The sequence below is a fragment of the Cicer arietinum genome, chromosome 3 (genome assembly GCF_000331145.2).
Source record: "Cicer arietinum cultivar CDC Frontier isolate Library 1 chromosome 3, Cicar.CDCFrontier_v2.0, whole genome shotgun sequence".
Taxonomy (NCBI): Eukaryota; Viridiplantae; Streptophyta; class Magnoliopsida; order Fabales; family Fabaceae; genus Cicer; species Cicer arietinum.
The window spans coordinates 43,353,361-43,375,590 of NC_021162.2; positions in this window are offsets into that span (position 1 = coordinate 43,353,361).

Genomic DNA, 22,230 nt, shown 5'->3' on the forward strand with positions numbered 1-22,230 from the left:
AAAAAGTCATTTTAAATTAAATTAATAAAATACAAATTACAACCCTTATTCCCGGTATCACCTATCAGAGTGGGGTTCCTCCCAAACTTGAACTTCAAGACTCATTAACATGTAACAACTGCGATTTTACAAACGCAGGGCCAAGCCAATCAAATACAAAAAACGAAGGAGGTGAGTTTTGAAACCATGTTAATAGTATAATATAAGTAAGGAGAACACGCAAACAATCATCACAGAACCGTATCGTTACACAAACATTGCTCAAGAAAAATATCACATTAAAAAGTTAAAATTACTCAAGAAAAATCAATACCTTTTACTATAACATCAAATCATCTAAGAGAAATTATTATCGCTTTGGAAACACATCAATCACAACAAAACAATCACAAGGAAATGCAATGCTATGCATAATATTAGACTCTACTTCACAATGTGGTACCATTCTAACTCTGAAGTACTTAGTTAGGAGGCTTGATACTATGCCACCATTTCGGTGGACGGACAATTCAAATTGGCCATGTCCTCATAGATCCCCTCAACTCAACTCGAGACACATATACGTGACAGTCGAGGTAAACATTTGTTGTATGGTAGCTCCCGACATTTGGAGTGCTACCTACAAGTTACCTAGGAATTCCCCACCCGAATACCTCCGAGGTCTAACAATCTTGCCTTAAGGCTCAATAGTAGACCGCCACGATCAGGCTCATTCAGTTGTACTTCCCCGGAATCACTAGGCTTGTCAGGCCATACCTATATGATCACAAAATAATCTTCACTTCACAAATTTTCAATATTTATTTTCTCCCCTCGTTGGCCTATGATACTCCATTAAGACCGTCATCTCAAACACAAATTGGAATCAAAATTATTTCACCAACTATGGGGTTACTTCAATATTCTCATCACAATATCACTATCATTAATCATATCTCATCAGATAAACTCATCACAATTTTATAGAATCACTATCATCAATCAAAGATCATCATTATCATCACATAAATTTATCACTGATTTAAATCATAAATCACACATCATCATCAAATAAACTTACATTATACACTACATTCACATAAACTCATTTAATCAAACATATGCACCAAATTCATTTGAAATCAAATATCACAATGATATCAAATATCACAATAATATCAAATATCACAATAATATCAAATATCACAATAATGTTAAATATCACAATAATATCAAATATCACACATTTAACGAAATTAAATCAATCAACACCTTATATATATTTCTATTCCACATTTTAATCTCACAATTTTCTTATTTGCACATTAATTAATTTATCACTCAAAGGGCTACTGCCATACGTAGCAAGCCTCAGATGAATCATTGGGAAATATAGTTTTCCCGTTCATCTCACAATATATTATACTCATGAATTCAGACGATCTATCACCCCTTACCTTATTTCGATACTTTCACAGATGAATACGATTCTACGAGCAAACAGCATATGTTCATTGACTTTTTGTCAATCAATCGATCTAACTCGACAATTTATGGGTGAACGTTAAATTAAATTATGAGAAGACACTTTAAAAAATAAATTTCTAAATTCGGTCAAGGAAACTTACACTAAATCAGAAAACGAATTAGTGGATAATATAGCCAATTTTCATACGATCGTTTTGGCGTTGGTTTCACTCAAATCGAACTTACGGTGAAGAAGAACGGTGCAAAATAAGTAATTTTATAAACGGAGAAGTCAGGTATTTTAGAGAGAAATTGGGATGGTTAAAAATATGAGAATGAGTATTTAATTGACTAGTTAAAAATATGAGAATGAGTATTTATGGGTGAACGTTAAATTAAATTATGAGAAGACACTTTAAAAAATAAATTTCTAAATTCGGTCAAGGAAACTTACACTAAATCAGAAAACGAATTAGTGGATAATATAGCCACTTTTCATACGATCGTTTTGGCGTTGGTTTCACTCAAATCGAACTTACGGTGAAGAAGAACGGTGCAAAATAAGTAATTTTATAAACGGAGAAGTCAGGTATTTTAGAGAGAAATTGGGATGGTTAAAAATATGAGAATGAGTATTTAATTGACTAGCTAAATGATTAAAACAACATACTGAAATTTGGGCGAAAATAGAGAAAGTTTTCTGGAACAGGTATGGAGCACCGGTGACAAAGCACCGGTGACAAACGATAGCTTTGTAACATTTTATTCCTGTTCCTATTTCTTTTCTGGCGGCTGAGGAGGGGCTCCCTTTTTTATTACTATATTTTTATTTTATTAACATAATTAGGTCAACCTAGGTCAAACTCATTGGTCCCGTTAATTATTTTTAGTTTTACTATTAGTATTTTTATTTTGCTTAAACAAAATTAATAGTTACTAAATCTCATTTTTAATACTCTTCCAAACATCAATTAATTTTCCAAATATTACTAATATTTCATAACTAATATATGATAATATAGAGTAGTAAAAATGATTATCCTTTTACAAAAAAAATATTTATTATTAACAACTAAAACTTTCATATTCAAATTAATCACCCTAATGATACTTTTTTCTTTTTAAAAAATACTCACATTAAAATACTAGCATCATTAGAGAATATTCAAAATTATAAAATAAATAAGTATAAAATCAACACTTTATATTAATTACTAAATCATACTAAATATATATAATCACAATATCATAATAAGTATATAAAAATAAAGAAAATCAAACACAATATTACCACTATCTCAAGATAATTATTTATAAAATAAATAATTAAAATAAAATATATTTATAATTAAACAAATATAATTAAGTACACATTTAATATTAGTCAAACACATAAAAGAATATTATATTAATTCGGTGCGCGTATATACACTTAAAATCGCATAAAATCTTATTATTCAAAATATTACACTAAAATACTATTACTTTTAAAAAAAGAAATATATAATATAATAAAATAAAATAAAATAATTATTATTTATATCGCTCATTTAATATAATTTGTATCAAACTAGCACATTATAGAAAACATTCATATAACGAAAATTAATCACAGAGTTTATTAACATATATTTTATAATAATTTTAACATCAAATTAATTTTTTAAAATCCTATTTAATTAATAAAATAGTTTATCATAAAATTTAGGGTGTTACATTTGACATATACTTCTTTATTAATGTAGCCATTGAGAAAAACGCTCTTGACATCCATCTGAAATAATTCAAAATTCATAGAACAAGAATAAGCAAGTAATAACCGAATTGCTTCTAACCTTACTACTGGAGCAAATGTTTCATCAAAGTCAATCTCTTCTTCTTGATTGTATCCTTGAGCAACCAGCTTTGCCTTGTTTCGAACAACTATGCCATTTTTGTCTAGTTTATTTTTAAATACCCATTTGGTACCAATGATGTGTTTATTTCTAGGATTAGGGACAAGTTCCCATACTTTGATTCTTTCAAATTGGTTTAGTTTTTCTTGCATGGCAAGTATCCATTGATCATATTTAAGTGCTTCACCAATCTTGGACGGTTCTATTTGAAAAACAAATGCCATATTTAAGCAAGCATCTTTGAGTTTGAGCCTTGTTGTAACTCCTTTATTGATATCACCTATAATGTTGTCGATAGGGTTATCTCTATGGATTTTCCATTCCTTAGGAAGATTATCATTTTGTTCTTGCGTCTCAATGTTAACTTCATTCTCTTGAGTTAGTTGATCATCTTGATTGTATTTGCTTGTATCATCACTTATAAAATCATCATTATCATAAGAGATAATTTTGTCATCTTTCAAAGGGTTAGTTTCATCAAATGATACATGCATAGATTCTTCGACTAACAAAGCTCTCTTATTGAAAATTCTAAAAGCTTTACTAGATAATGAGTAACCAATAAAGATACTTTCATTGACTTTCTCATTGAATTTACTGAGGTTATCCTTACCATTATTCACCACAAAACACTTACATCCAAATTTGTGAAAGTGAGAGATATTGGGTTTTCTACCTTTGTAGAGTTCATATGGAGTCTTCTTTAATATTGGTCGTGTAACACCCCAAATTTTTCATATATATTTTACATGTGTCTTTTTAGTAATGTTTATGATTTATTATTTAATTAATAATTATTCTATGTGTAAATAAATTAAATTTTATCACACTCTACTCTACCTGAATAATTTTAACATTTATTTTTATTTAATTTTTTTGGCGTGACAATAGCATGGGGACAATTTATGATGTGATTATTTCCTAAATGGACTATTGTGCATTTTTTTTATTTGTTTTGATAATCATTAAATTGATGTGTTAGATATATTTTTTTTATTTTTTTATTTATGAGTGATATTCTTGTTTTGCTTTATTTATTTTAGTTGATAAAATATTAGTTGAATTATTTAATAAAATTAGAATTTATGAAAGTTATATTGTTTGTTAGTTTTATTTGCGACCAAATAAGTATTCATTTTAGGAGATATTATAGAGTTAGTGAAACCCAACCCTTATGTATAAGTGTTTTGAAAATATTTTTGGTTCATCCTATAAAAAAAATAGTGACTTGACTCATTTTTTTACTCTCCTTTATGACAAGATTTAATGATAATTCATGGTGTTTTCTTGGCATAATGTGCATTAAATAATATTTAACACCTTTAATTTATTTTTAAAGGAAAATTAAAAATTTAATTATGAGTTTTTTGTGCAATTAAGAGAGGACAACAAAAAGACAATTCTCCTTTTTTGTATCTGATGCATGCCTCTCTTTTATACTAAAGTTATAATTTTATTTTAATTCTCTACAAAAATAATTCTATGCAATTTTTGGTTTCATAACTATTAGATAAAAAATTAAAAGGGTGATGTGACACCCTATAATTTATTTATTTAATTAAAATGGATGGTGTGATACCCTGCAATATATGGTGAATTCTAATAATTAATCATAATAAACTCATACACATAAATACACATGATTTCAATTGCTTTGTAACAACCTAATAAAATTACAGAAATAGTAATTATTGGTAGCATAATTTTGTAATTAAGTGCACTTCAATTTTAGACAATAAATGTATGGTAATATTGCAACGTAAATAACTATTATCTTCATACATTTCCATTAGGCCTCTCATTGCACACCTATTTGTCATTCATACACTCCCAAAATAATTTTCTAAGTCATAAATCCCAATATCTATCAGTGTTGGAATCATCATTGCCTCATGAGCTATTTCTCGTGCGAATTTAGAGGTGTTAAGAAATAAAGCGCCTAAGGTAAGGGTTTTTCCCCATACAAGATTATGCTAGATATTAAATTAATAGTTTATAAGATATATATATATATATATATATATATATATATGATGTATTGATGTATTAAAAGGAAAATGTTGATTTTATGGTTTCCTTAAAGAATTTAACTATAATGTTTTGGTTTTTTGGTGAGTAATATGTTTGCCTTGATAAACTTAATTATAAAATTTCGATTTTTATTATTGTAACATGAGTAATATGCTTGTTGTCATATATTTGGTTGCGACTTTTGTGTTGTCTAGGTGTACTTAATTATAAAGTTATGATTTTTATTATGATCTCATAAGTGATATGTTTGTTAGGATGTTTTTAATTTAAATTTTTTATTTTTGTGCTATTCAATTTCAAAGTTTTAATTTTTAACTGTGATAAGATGATTAAGTTTATTTTTGCAATGTGTTTAGTGGTAAACAATGATTTGAACGCATAAACACTAGTAATGGGAGAAAATTTATAGTAGAAGAAATAAAGTTTATATTTGTATATGTTCTTCGTTATTTGAGGTTTCATGTCTAGCAATAACACATCGCTAATTCAATTTTATTGTTTTTAAAATGAAATTTGTGACTCTCAGACATTTATTCACGTGTTTGTGTGTTATATATTTGGGATGACAAAATTATTGACACTTGAATGTAAGTATCTATGAGAATAAAACCTTGATGTCATATGTGATTAACGTTTAACATTGAATATTTTATCTTTGTGGTTGCCTATGTGGCTGGTGATTTGTGTTTAAAATATTGTTATCTTGGTTTGTAAGTGGATGGAGATTTGTGTTTTGAATATTTTATCAATTTGGTTACGTAAGTGGCTGTTGATTTGTGTTTTAAATATTGTTATCTTTGTGGTTGTCTAAGTGGCTGGTGATTTGTGTGTTGGACATTGTTGTCTTTGTGATTATCTAAGTGAGTGGTGACATATAACTTTTGAACATCATTATCATTTCATGACATATCATATGCATATTTGTGGACCCCTTTGTGGCTGGTTTAACTTTCCCCTATTGGTATGGGTGACTTATGTGTGGACGCCTGCGTGGCTGGTTATATCCGGATCATATTTTTTTTAGGAGCATGCATAACTTGCATACATTTTATTTTTATTTAGATCTAATCATTTGCTCTATGGCGAGCAGCTATTTCATTTATTTAGATACATTTTATGACTTTTGATACATCTTTGGGAACTATTAAAGAATCAACTTCTTTAAATCTTTTATTACGAAAAGATTTTATATTTATATTTATATTTTATGGTTGTTAACTTATTATTTGGTTTAATTTTTATTGTGGGATGAACTGACCCCTTACACCAACATTTAAGTATTAATGATCTCAAAGAGTTGCTCTCTCACCCCTTACCTTATTTTGACGCTTTCACACATGAATAGGATTCCACGAGCAAACAACATTTATCAGAAGATACTCTAAAAACTAAATTCGAAATTCGGTCAAAGAAAATTACCATAAATCGGAAAACCAATCAGTGGATAATATAGACACTTTCCACATGGTCGTTTTGGCGTTGGTTACACTCAAATCAGGCTTACGGTGAAGGAGAACAATGCAAAATAACGAATTCTACAAACGGAGAAGTCATGTATTTTAGAGAGAAATTATGGTTGTTAAAAATCTGGAAAATTATGTTTAATGGACTAGTTAAATGAATTAAAAAACATACTCAAATTTAGGCAAAAAATGGAGAAATTTTTCTGGACAGTTATCGATCACTGGTGTCAAGCGATAGGTTATTGTTGTGTTTCCTCTTTGGTTTTACGGCTGCCCTTCCAACTCCCCTTCCTTTTTTGTTTGTTTTATTTTATTAACAATTAGGGTTCACACATGAGTCAAACCCATTGGTCCCTTTATTTATGTTTTTATTTTATTATTATTATTTTGCTAAAACAAAATTAATAATTATTTAATCTCATTTTTAATATTACTTCAAACACAGTTTTCCAAACATTACTAATATTTTATAAATTAGAGTAATTTAAATAACCAATATAAAAAAATATATATTACTAATAATTGAAACTCTCACATTCAAAATAATCTCTACAATTATACTTATTTCTCAAAATACTCACATAATAAAAATACCATCATGTTAGAAAATAGTCAAAATTATAAAATAAATAAATATAATATCAATATTTTATATTAATTACTAAATCATAATAAATATATATAAAATCACAATGTCATAACAATTATATAAAATAAACAAAATCAAACACAATATCAATTCTATCTCAAGATAATTATTTATAAAAATAACTAAAAATAGAAAATAGTTATAAATAATTGAACTACGTGCATACTTAATATCAGTCAAACTCACAGAAAAATATTACATTAATTGGGTACGCGTATATACACGTAAAATCACATAAAATAACTAAAAATAGAAAATAGTTATAAATAATTGAACTACGTGCATACTTAATATCAGTCAAACTCACAGAAAAATATTACATTAATTGGGTACGCGTATATACACGTAAAATCACATAAAATCTTTTTCTTTAAAATATCACACTAAAATACTATTATTTTTTTAAAAAAATATATCAAATAATAAAATATAATATTTATTATTTATATCGCTCATTTAATCTAATATTAATAAAACTATCACATCATAGAAAGCACCCATATGACGAAAATTATCCCAAAATATATAAACATATATTATAAAATAATTTTTACATCAAATTAATTATTTTAAATCCTATTTAATTAATAAAATAGTTTATTATAAAATTTGAGGTGTTACATTAAATATGTGGTTTTATGGTGTTATTTTATTGTGTATTTAGTTGTTTCAAATATGAAATTTCTATGTCTACATGTTTTTCTTATTATGTGTCATTAATTATGTTAATTGTTTGGTTTTCTAATTATTGAATTTTATTAATTACTTAAATTCCTATTATGTGTCATGTGTAACTTCTGTGAATTTTTTGTCAATAAATATATGCCTTAAATGTGACACCATAAACCCCATTATAATATATATAATAAATTATATCATATTCCTATAAAATATGCAGCAGATAAATAAAAATATATTAACAAGAAAATAAAAACTTTTCTTTTTAACTTATGATATCACGTTTCTCAATAATCAAAAGGAACACTTTAAATTTATTTTCTCCATTAAAATAGTGTAATCTCAATAAACTTGATTTAAGTATTATTATTTGATTTAATTTAAAAACTTACTAGTACTTCTAAGATTTTCCTACAAAAATTCGTTTCAAATTAAATAAGTAAAATATAATTTTAAACCCTTATTCCCGGTATCACCTATCAGAGCATGGTTCCTCCCAAACTTGAACTTCAAGATTCATTAACCTGTAATAACTGCGATTTCGCAAACGCGGGGCCAAGCCAGTCAAATACAAACAACGAAGGAGGTGAGTTTTCAAATCATGATGACAGTATAATACAACTAAAAAGAACACAAAAACAATCATAATAGAACCGTATCATTACACAAATATTCAATCAAGAAAATATCAAATTAAAAAGTCAAAATCACTAAAGAAAAATCAACAAATTGCACTATAACATCATATCGTCTAAGAGAAATTATCACCACACACGATACATATTAATCACAACAAAACAATCACAATAAAATGCAATGCTATGCATGAGCTTAGATTCTACTTCACAATGTGGTACCATTCTAACTCTGAAGTACTTGGTTAGGAGGTTTGATACTATGTCACCATCCCGTTGGACGGACAATTCAAATTGGCCTTGTCCTCATAGATCCCCTCAACTCAACCCGAGACACATATATGTGACAGTCGAGGTAAATGTGTGTTGCGTGGTAGCTCCCGACAGTTGGAATGCTACCTCCAAGTCACCTAGGAATTCCCCACCCGAATACCTCCAAGGTCTAACAATCTTGCCTTAAGGCTCAACAGTAAACCGCCACGATCAGGCTCATTCAGTTGTACTTCCCCAGAATCGCTAGGCTTGTCAGGCCCTACCTATATGATGACAAAATAATATCCACTTCACAAATTCACAATATTTGTTTTCTCCCCTCGTTGGTGTATGATATTCTATTAAAACTGTCATCTCAAACACAAATTGAAATCACCATTATTTCATCAACTATGGGGTTAATTCAATATTCTTATCACGGTTTAGAACATCACTATCATCATCATCACATAAACTCATCACAAATTTATGGCATCACTATCATCAATCAAACATTATCACATATACTTATCACAAATTTATAACATCACAATTAATAATCGTACATCATCATCATTACATAAAATTATCACAACACATCCATCTTTTGTTATCACATCACATAAACTCATCCAATCACACACATATATAAATTTAATTCGACACCCAATATCACAATAATATCAATATCACACATTCAAATAAATTAAATCAATCAACACCCTACAACTATTTCTATTCTATATTTTAATCTCACAATTTCCATATTTGCACATCAATTAATTTATCCCTCAAAGGGCTACTGCCATACGTAGCGAGCCCCGGATGAATCTTTGGGAAATACGGTTTTCCCGTTCATCTCACAATATATTATACTCATGAATTCAAATGCTCTCTCACCCCTTACCTTATTTTGACGCTTTCACACATGAATAGGATTCCACGAGCAAACAACATTTATCAGAAGATACTCTAAAAACTAAATTCGAAATTCGGTCAAAGAAAATTACCATAAATCGGAAAACCAATCAGTGGATAATATAGACACTTTCCACATGGTCGTTTTGGCGTTGGTTACACTCAAATCAGGCTTACGGTGAAGGAGAACAATGCAAAATAACGAATTCTACAAACGGAGAAGTCATGTATTTTAGAGAGAAATTATGGTTGTTAAAAATCTGGAAAATTATGTTTAATGGACTAGTTAAATGAATTAAAAAACATACCCAAATTTAGGCAAAAAATGGAGAAATTTTTCTGGACAGTTATCGATCACTGGTGTCAAGCGATAGGTTATTGTTGTGTTTCCTCTTTGGTTTTACGGCTGCCCTTCCAACTCCCCTTCCTTTTTTGTTTGTTTTATTTTATTAACAATTAGGGGTTCACACATGAGTCAAACCCATTGGTCCCTTTATTTATGTTTTTATTTTATTATTATTATTTTGCTAAAACAAAATTAATAATTATTTAATCTCATTTTTAATATTACTTCAAACACAGTTTTCCAAACATTACTAATATTTTATAAATTAGAGTAATTTAAATAACCAATATAAAAAAATATATATTACTAATAATTGAAACTCTCACATTCAAAATAATCTCTACAATTATACTTATTTCTCAAAATACTCACATAATAAAAATACCATCATGTTAGAAAATAGTCAAAATTATAAAATAAATAAATATAATATCAATATTTTATATTAATTACTAAATCATAATAAATATATATAAAATCACAATGTCATAACAATTATATAAAATAAACAAAATCAAACACAATATCAATTCTATCTCAAGATAATTATTTATAAAAATAACTAAAAATAGAAAATAGTTATAAATAATTGAACTACGTGCATACTTAATATCAGTCAAACTCACAGAAAAATATTACATTAATTGGGTACGCGTATATACACGTAAAATCACATAAAATCTTTTTCTTTAAAATATCACACTAAAATACTATTATTTTTTTAAAAAAATATATCAAATAATAAAATATAATATTTATTATTTATATCGCTCATTTAATCTAATATTAATAAAACTATCACATCATAGAAAGCACCCATATGACGAAAATTATCCCAAAATATATAAACATATATTATAAAATAATTTTTACATCAAATTAATTATTTTAAATCCTATTTAATTAATAAAATAGTTTATTATAAAATTTGAGGTGTTACATTAAATATGTGGTTTTATGGTGTTATTTTATTGTGTATTTAGTTGTTTCAAATATGAAATTTCTATGTCTACATGTTTTTCTTATTATGTGTCATTAATTATGTTAATTGTTTGGTTTTCTAATTATTGAATTTTATTAATTACTTAAATTCCTATTATGTGTCATGTGTAACTTCTGTGAATTTTTTGTCAATAAATATATGCCTTAAATGTGACACCATAAACCCCATTATAATATATATAATAAATTATATCATATTCCTATAAAATATGCAGCAGATAAATAAAAATATGTTAACAAGAAAATAAAAACTTTTCTTTTTAACTTATGATATCACGTTTCTCAATAATCAAAAGGAACACTTTAAATTTATTTTCTCCATTAAAATAGTGTAATCTCAATAAACTTGATTTAAGTATTATTATTTGATTTAATTTAAAAACTTACTAGTACTTCTAAGATTTTCCTACAAAAATTCGTTTCAAATTAAATAAGTAAAATATAATTTTAAACCCTTATTCCCGGTATCACCTATCAGAGCATGGTTCCTCCCAAACTTGAACTTCAAGATTCATTAACCTGTAATAACTGCGATTTCGCAAACGCGGGGCCAAGCCAGTCAAATACAAACAACGAAGGAGGTGAGTTTTCAAATCATGATGACAGTATAATACAACTAAAAAGAACACAAAAACAATCATAATAGAACCGTATCATTACACAAATATTCAATCAAGAAAATATCAAATTAAAAAGTCAAAATCACTAAAGAAAAATCAACAAATTGCACTATAACATCATATCGTCTAAGAGAAATTATCACCACACACGATACATATTAATCACAACAAAACAATCACAATAAAATGCAATGCTATGCATGAGCTTAGATTCTACTTCACAATGTGGTACCATTCTAACTCTGAAGTACTTGGTTAGGAGGTTTGATACTATGTCACCATCCCGTTGGACGGACAATTCAAATTGGCCTTGTCCTCATAGATCCCCTCAACTCAACCCGAGACACATATATGTGACAGTCGAGGTAAATGTGTGTTGCGTGGTAGCTCCCGACAGTTGGAATGCTACCTCCAAGTCACCTAGGAATTCCCCACCCGAATACCTCCAAGGTCTAACAATCTTGCCTTAAGGCTCAACAGTAAACCGCCACGATCAGGCTCATTCAGTTGTACTTCCCCAGAATCGCTAGGCTTGTCAGGCCCTACCTATATGATGACAAAATAATATCCACTTCACAAATTCACAATATTTGTTTTCTCCCCTCGTTGGTGTATGATATTCTATTAAAACTGTCATCTCAAACACAAATTGAAATCACCATTATTTCATCAACTATGGGGTTAATTCAATATTCTTATCACGGTTTAGAACATCACTATCATCATCATCACATAAACTCATCACAAATTTATGGCATCACTATCATCAATCAAACATTATCACATATACTTATCACAAATTTATAACATCACAATTAATAATCGTACATCATCATCATTACATAAAATTATCACAACACATCCATCTTTTGTTATCACATCACATAAACTCATCCAATCACACACATATATAAATTTAATTCGACACCCAATATCACAATAATATCAATATCACACATTCAAATAAATTAAATCAATCAACACCCTACAACTATTTCTATTCTATATTTTAATCTCACAATTTCCATATTTGCACATCAATTAATTTATCCCTCAAAGGGCTACTGCCATACGTAGCGAGCCCCGGATGAATCTTTGGGAAATACGGTTTTCCCGTTCATCTCACAATATATTATACTCATGAATTCAAATGCTCTCTCACCCCTTACCTTATTTTGACGCTTTCACACATGAATAGGATTCCACGAGCAAACAACATTTATCAGAAGATACTCTAAAAACTAAATTCGAAATTCGGTCAAAGAAAATTACCATAAATCGGAAAACCAATCAGTGGATAATATAGACACTTTCCACATGGTCGTTTTGGCGTTGGTTACACTCAAATCAGGCTTACGGTGAAGGAGAACAATGCAAAATAACGAATTCTACAAACGGAGAAGTCATGTATTTTAGAGAGAAATTATGGTTGTTAAAAATCTGGAAAATTATGTTTAATGGACTAGTTAAATGAATTAAAAAACATACCCAAATTTAGGCAAAAAATGGAGAAATTTTTCTGGACAGTTATCGATCACTGGTGTCAAGCGATAGGTTATTGTTGTGTTTCCTCTTTGGTTTTACGGCTGCCCTTCCAACTCCCCTTCCTTTTTTGTTTGTTTTATTTTATTAACAATTAGGGGTTCACACATGAGTCAAACCCATTGGTCCCTTTATTTATGTTTTTATTTTATTATTATTATTTTGCTAAAACAAAATTAATAATTATTTAATCTCATTTTTAATATTACTTCAAACACAGTTTTCCAAACATTACTAATATTTTATAAATTAGAGTAATTTAAATAACCAATATAAAAAAATATATATTACTAATAATTGAAACTCTCACATTCAAAATAATCTCTACAATTATACTTATTTCTCAAAATACTCACATAATAAAAATACCATCATGTTAGAAAATAGTCAAAATTATAAAATAAATAAATATAATATCAATATTTTATATTAATTACTAAATCATAATAAATATATATAAAATCACAATGTCATAACAATTATATAAAATAAACAAAATCAAACACAATATCAATTCTATCTCAAGATAATTATTTATAAAAATAACTAAAAATAGAAAATAGTTATAAATAATTGAACTACGTGCATACTTAATATCAGTCAAACTCACAGAAAAATATTACATTAATTGGGTACGCGTATATACACGTAAAATCACATAAAATCTTTTTCTTTAAAATATCACACTAAAATACTATTATTTTTTTAAAAAAATATATCAAATAATAAAATATAATATTTATTATTTATATCGCTCATTTAATCTAATATTAATAAAACTATCACATCATAGAAAGCACCCATATGACGAAAATTATCCCAAAATATATAAACATATATTATAAAATAATTTTTACATCAAATTAATTATTTTAAATCCTATTTAATTAATAAAATAGTTTATTATAAAATTTGAGGTGTTACATTAAATATGTGGTTTTATGGTGTTATTTTATTGTGTATTTAGTTGTTTCAAATATGAAATTTCTATGTCTACATGTTTTTCTTATTATGTGTCATTAATTATGTTAATTGTTTGGTTTTCTAATTATTGAATTTTATTAATTACTTAAATTCCTATTATGTGTCATGTGTAACTTCTGTGAATTTTTTGTCAATAAATATATGCCTTAAATGTGACACCATAAACCCCATTATAATATATATAATAAATTATATCATATTCCTATAAAATATGCAGCAGATAAATAAAAATATGTTAACAAGAAAATAAAAACTTTTCTTTTTAACTTATGATATCACGTTTCTCAATAATCAAAAGGAACACTTTAAATTTATTTTCTCCATTAAAATAGTGTAATCTCAATAAACTTGATTTAAGTATTATTATTTGATTTAATTTAAAAACTTACTAGTACTTCTAAGATTTTCCTACAAAAATTCGTTTCAAATTAAATAAGTAAAATATAATTTTAAACCCTTATTCCCGGTATCACCTATCAGAGCATGGTTCCTCCCAAACTTGAACTTCAAGATTCATTAACCTGTAATAACTGCGATTTCGCAAACGCGGGGCCAAGCCAGTCAAATACAAACAACGAAGGAGGTGAGTTTTCAAATCATGATGACAGTATAATACAACTAAAAAGAACACAAAAACAATCATAATAGAACCGTATCATTACACAAATATTCAATCAAGAAAATATCAAATTAAAAAGTCAAAATCACTAAAGAAAAATCAACAAATTGCACTATAACATCATATCGTCTAAGAGAAATTATCACCACACACGATACATATTAATCACAACAAAACAATCACAATAAAATGCAATGCTATGCATGAGCTTAGATTCTACTTCACAATGTGGTACCATTCTAACTCTGAAGTACTTGGTTAGGAGGTTTGATACTATGTCACCATCCCGTTGGACGGACAATTCAAATTGGCCTTGTCCTCATAGATCCCCTCAACTCAACCCGAGACACATATATGTGACAGTCGAGGTAAATGTGTGTTGCGTGGTAGCTCCCGACAGTTGGAATGCTACCTCCAAGTCACCTAGGAATTCCCCACCCGAATACCTCCAAGGTCTAACAATCTTGCCTTAAGGCTCAACAGTAAACCGCCACGATCAGGCTCATTCAGTTGTACTTCCCCAGAATCGCTAGGCTTGTCAGGCCCTACCTATATGATGACAAAATAATATCCACTTCACAAATTCACAATATTTGTTTTCTCCCCTCGTTGGTGTATGATATTCTATTAAAACTGTCATCTCAAACACAAATTGAAATCACCATTATTTCATCAACTATGGGGTTAATTCAATATTCTTATCACGGTTTAGAACATCACTATCATCATCATCACATAAACTCATCACAAATTTATGGCATCACTATCATCAATCAAACATTATCACATATACTTATCACAATTTATTTAGATACATTTTATGACTTTTGATACATCTTTGGGAACTATTAAAGAATCAACTTCTTTAAATCTTTTATTACGAAAAGATTTTATATTTATATTTATATTTTATGGTTGTTAACTTATTATTTGGTTTAATTTTTATTGTGGGATGAACTGACCCCTTACACCAACATTTAAGTATTAATGATCTCAAAGAGTTGCTCTCTCACCCCTTACCTTATTTTGACGCTTTCACACATGAATAGGATTCCACGAGCAAACAACATTTATCAGAAGATACTCTAAAAACTAAATTCGAAATTCGGTCAAAGAAAATTACCATAAATCGGAAAACCAATCAGTGGATAATATAGACACTTTCCACATGGTCGTTTTGGCGTTGGTTACACTCAAATCAGGCTTACGGTGAAGGAGAACAATGCAAAATAACGAATTCTACAAACGGAGAAGTCATGTATTTTAGAGAGAAATTATGGTTGTTAAAAATCTGGAAAATTATGTTTAATGGACTAGTTAAATGAATTAAAAAACATACCCAAATTTAGGCAAAAAATGGAGAAATTTTTCTGGACAGTTATCGATCACTGGTGTCAAGCGATAGGTTATTGTTGTGTTTCCTCTTTGGTTTTACGGCTGCCCTTCCAACTCCCCTTCCTTTTTTGTTTGTTTTATTTTATTAACAATTAGGGGTTCACACATGAGTCAAACCCATTGGTCCCTTTATTTATGTTTTTATTTTATTATTATTATTTTGCTAAAACAAAATTAATAATTATTTAATCTCATTTTTAATATTACTTCAAACACAGTTTTCCAAACATTACTAATATTTTATAAATTAGAGTAATTTAAATAACCAATATAAAAAAATATATATTACTAATAATTGAAACTCTCACATTCAAAATAATCTCTACAATTATACTTATTTCTCAAAATACTCACATAATAAAAATACCATCATGTTAGAAAATAGTCAAAATTATAAAATAAATAAATATAATATCAATATTTTATATTAATTACTAAATCATAATAAATATATATAAAATCACAATGTCATAACAATTATATAAAATAAACAAAATCAAACACAATATCAATTCTATCTCAAGATAATTATTTATAAAAATAACTAAAAATAGAAAATAGTTATAAATAATTGAACTACGTGCATACTTAATATCAGTCAAACTCACAGAAAAATATTACATTAATTGGGTACGCGTATATACACGTAAAATCACATAAAATCTTTTTCTTTAAAATATCACACTAAAATACTATTATTTTTTTAAAAAAATATATCAAATAATAAAATATAATATTTATTATTTATATCGCTCATTTAATCTAATATTAATAAAACTATCACATCATAGAAAGCACCCATATGACGAAAATTATCCCAAAATATATAAACATATATTATAAAATAATTTTTACATCAAATTAATTATTTTAAATCCTATTTAATTAATAAAATAGTTTATTATAAAATTTGAGGTGTTACATTAAATATGTGGTTTTATGGTGTTATTTTACTGTGTATTTAGTTGTTTCAAATATGAAATTTCTATGTCTACATGTTTTTCTTAGCATTGTCTTTTTATATTATTTAAAAATCTTCTATTTTGATAGATTTTACTATCCTTTTATACTATCCTTTTTATGATTTTTTTACCTGTATATCACATGATTATTTTATTTTAATAATCTTAGACTCTGCACTTCTTGCTCACGTTAAGTGTTTTGTGATCTAGCTATTACTTGGCTTACTTAGCCTTGTTAATAATAATCATGAATATTACAAAATAATTTCATCTTCTACTTGATACAAATGCGTATTATTATGTTATAAAATGTAGTGTTACATATTATTATTGTTATCATTGTCTCTTTTATGTTAATTTTATTTGCAAGAATTGCAAATGTTTTAAAAAGAATATTATTTAATTCGATGTAATTATTAGTGTTAGAAATAAACATTCCTTTTAATTTACCTAGTTAAGATATTTTTGGTATTCCAGAGATACTAAATAAACTAATTTGAGTTCAATTTTTATGTCTTAAATTGATTTAATTAAGTCAAATTTAATACAACTACATTTTCTTTTTGAATTTATAAACATATATGATATTTTTCCTTATTTTATGAATGTTGTTTATACACGGTAAAACTAAGAGTTAAGATAGTATATTGTTGTAATTATTATTATTATTATTATTATTATCATTATTATTATCATTATCATTATCATTATCATTATCATTATCATTATCATTATCATTATCATTATCATTATCATTATCATTATCATTATCATTATCATTATCATTATCATTATCATTATCATTATCATTATCATTATCATTATCATTATCATTATCATTATCATTATCATTATCATTATCATTATCATTATCATTATCATTATCATTATCATTATCATTATCATTATCATTATCATTATCATTATCATTATCATTATCATTATCATTATCATTATCATTATCATTATCATTATCATTATCATTATCATTATCATTATCATTATCATTATCATTATCATTATCATTATCATTATCATTATCATTATCATTATCATTATCATTATCATTATCATTATCATTATCATTATCATTATCATTATCATTATCATTATCATTATCATTATCATTATCATTATCATTATCATTATCATTATCATTATCATTATCATTATCATTATCATTATCATTATCATTATCATTATCATTATCATTATCATTATCATTATCATTATCATTATCATTATCATTATCATTATCATTATCATTATCATTATCATTATCATTATCATTATCATTATCATTATCATTATCATTATCATTATCATTATCATTATCATTATCATTATCATTATCATTATCATTATCATTATCATTATCATTATCATTATCATTATCATTATCACTATCATTATCATTATCACTATCACTATCACTATCATTATCATTATCATTATTATTATCATTATTCTTATTCTCATTATTGTTGTTGTTGTTGTTTGTTAACATTTTCATTTTTACTTTACGTTTAAAGTTACAAAAAAAATAGACTTAGAAAGATTTTTCCTTGTCAAGAATCATTGAATATTTTTATTTCTGTAAAATGAATTTTGTGTAGTTACCTAAATTAAAATATTTTTCCAGTATTTATTATTACAATTTGCTGCAAATTTTAATTGTAAAGTTATATTTTCTTTTTAAATTCTATTATATTATTAATATTAAAAGACTCATTGGATTAAAAAATAAATTAAAAATTAACTCAATTGAAATGAGTGGAAGACCTGAGGATGTCTTTGTGCTCTTCAACTATACTAAAAGTCTTTTAGTAGTCTTGATTTAAATAAAACATAATATGATTGTTACTAAATGAGTAGGAGGAGTTAATTACTTTACTTATTTTCAAATAAGGAAATAATAATAACTCGTTTTTACTATTATCTTGAATTTGTTCTAGCTATTAAAAGGTCTATCAAACTTTACTTTATTTTGTGCATTGCCTTTATGAGATAAGATACAAAATGTGTGTGCTACTAACTATCAAATTTTTTAAATTTTAAAAAATTAAACAGGTGAGTTTTATGAATGTATTGATTTTATTTGAATTTCAATCATTTTTATTTTCATTAACAACTTTTAAATGTTTTATTATTATTATTATTATTATTATTATTATTATTATTCAATATTATTATTATTATTGTTATTGTGATTGTTATTATTATTATTATTGTTATTATTATCATTAATATTATTATTATTATTATAACTATTATTATTACTATTATTATTATATATCATTAGCTATGAATTTTTCATATTAGTATTGCATTGTCAAATTCTTTATAGAATTTTTTTTTTTTGAAAGATTCTATGCTATCCCTCTTGTTCTATATTTGAAATTTTAAATTATTGTTATAAACATAAAATTCTAATTTTGCTCTATTTTAATATATGTCATTCTCATATTTGTCTCTTTTTTTTCTTCTTTATATGCTCATTGGGTTGCTTTAACTAGTTCATCTGTTTTACAAGTAACGTGTATACAATTCAAGTTTTTATACTTTAGTCGAATTGGTGTTAAATAAGTAAATTTTGTAACACTAATTGGGATTCAAAATAATTTTACTTGATTTTTTAAGAAATATGTCAATACGTGTATGTAGGTCGTCCATTTATTTTTCCTCTTAGTTTCGAGGACGAAACTATATTTAAGGGGGTAAGTATTGTAACACCCCAAAATTTTCATATATATTATATGTGTGTCTTTTATGTAATTGTTATGATTTATTATTAAATCAATAATTATTCTATGTGTAAATAAATTAAATTAAATTTTATCACACTCTACTCCTCTACCTGAGTAATTAAAACCTTTATTTTTATTTAATTTTTTTGGCATCACAATAGCATGGGGACGATTTATGATGTGATTATTTCCTAAATGGACTATTATACATTTTTTTTATTTGTTTCGATAATCATGAAATTGATGTGTTAGATATGTTTGTTTTATTTTGTTACGTATGAGTGATATTCTTGTTTTTCTTAATTTATTTTAGTTGATAAAATATTAGTTGAATTATTTAATTAAATTACAATTTATGAAAGTTATATTGTTTGTTAGTTTTATTTGCAACCAAATAAGTATTCATTTTAGGAGATATTATAGAGTTAGTGAAACCCAACCCTTATGTATAAGTGTTTCAAAAATGTTTTAGGTTCATCTTATAAAAAAGAATAGTGACTTGACTCATTCTTTTACTCTCTTTATGACAAGATTTTAGGATAATTCATGGTGTTTTCTTGGCATAATGTGCATTAACTAATTTTTAACACCTTTAATTTATTTTTAAAGGAATATTATAAATTTAATTATGAGTTTTTTTTTGTGCAATTAAGAGAAGACAACAAAAAGACTATTCTCCTTTTTTGTATCTGATGCATGCCTCTCTTTTATACTAAAGTTATAACTTTATTTTAATTCTCTACAAAAATAATTTTATGCAATTTCTGGTTTCATAGTTATTAGATAAAAAATAAAAAGGGTGATGTGACACCCTCTAATTTATTTATTTAATTAAAATGGATGGTGTGATACCCTGCAATATATGGTGAATTCTATTAGTTAATCATAATTAATTCATACACAAAAATACACATGATTTCAATTGCTTTGTAGCAACCTAATAAAATTACAGAAGTAGTAATTATTGGTAGCATAATTTTGGAATTAAGTGCACTTCAATTTTAGACAAGAAATTAATGGTAATACTGCAACGTAAATAATTATTATCTTCATACATTTCCATTAGGCCTCTCATTATCACACCTATTTGTCATTCATACACTCTCAAAATAATTTTCTAAGTCATAAATCCAAATATCTATCGGTGTTGGATTCATCATTGCCTCATGAGCTATTTCTCGTGCGAATTTAGAGGTGTTAAGAAATAAAGCGCCTAAGGTAAGGGCTTTTCCCCATGCAAGGTTAGGCTAGATATTAAATTAATTGTTTATAAGATATAGATATGATGTATTGATGTATTAAAAGGAAAATGTTGATTTTATGGTTGCCTTAAAGAATTTAACTATAATGTTTTGGTTTTTTTGTGAGTAATATGTTTGCCTTGATAAACTTAATTATAAAATTTCGATTTTAATTATTGTAACATGAGTAATATGCTTGTTGTCATATATTTGGTTGCGACTTTTGTGTTGTCTAGGTGTACTTAATTATAAAGTTATGATTTTTATTATGATCTCATAAGTGATATGTTTTTTAGGATGTTTTTAATTTAAAGTTTTAATTTTTGTGCTATTTAATTTCAATGTTTTAATTTTTAGCTGTGATAATATGATTAAGTTTATTTTTTTGTGATGTGTTTAGTGTTAAACAATGATTTGGATGCATAAAAACTAATGGGAGAAAATTTATAGTAGAAGAAATAAAGTTTATATTTGTATATGTTCTTCGTTATTTGAGGTTTGATGTCTTTCAATAACACGTTGCTAATCCAATTTTATAGTTTATAAAATAAAAGTTGTGACTCTAAGACATTTATTCACGTGTTTGTGTGTTATATATTTGGGATGACAACATTATTGACGTTTAACATTGATGAGAATAAAACCTTGATGTCATATGTGATTAACATTTAACATTGAATGTTTTATCTTTGTAGTTGTCTAAGTGGTTGGTAATTTGTGTTTTGAATATTTTATCTATGTGGTTACCTAAGTGGCCGGTGATTTGTGTTTTAAATATTGTTATTTTTGTGGTTGTCTAAGTGGC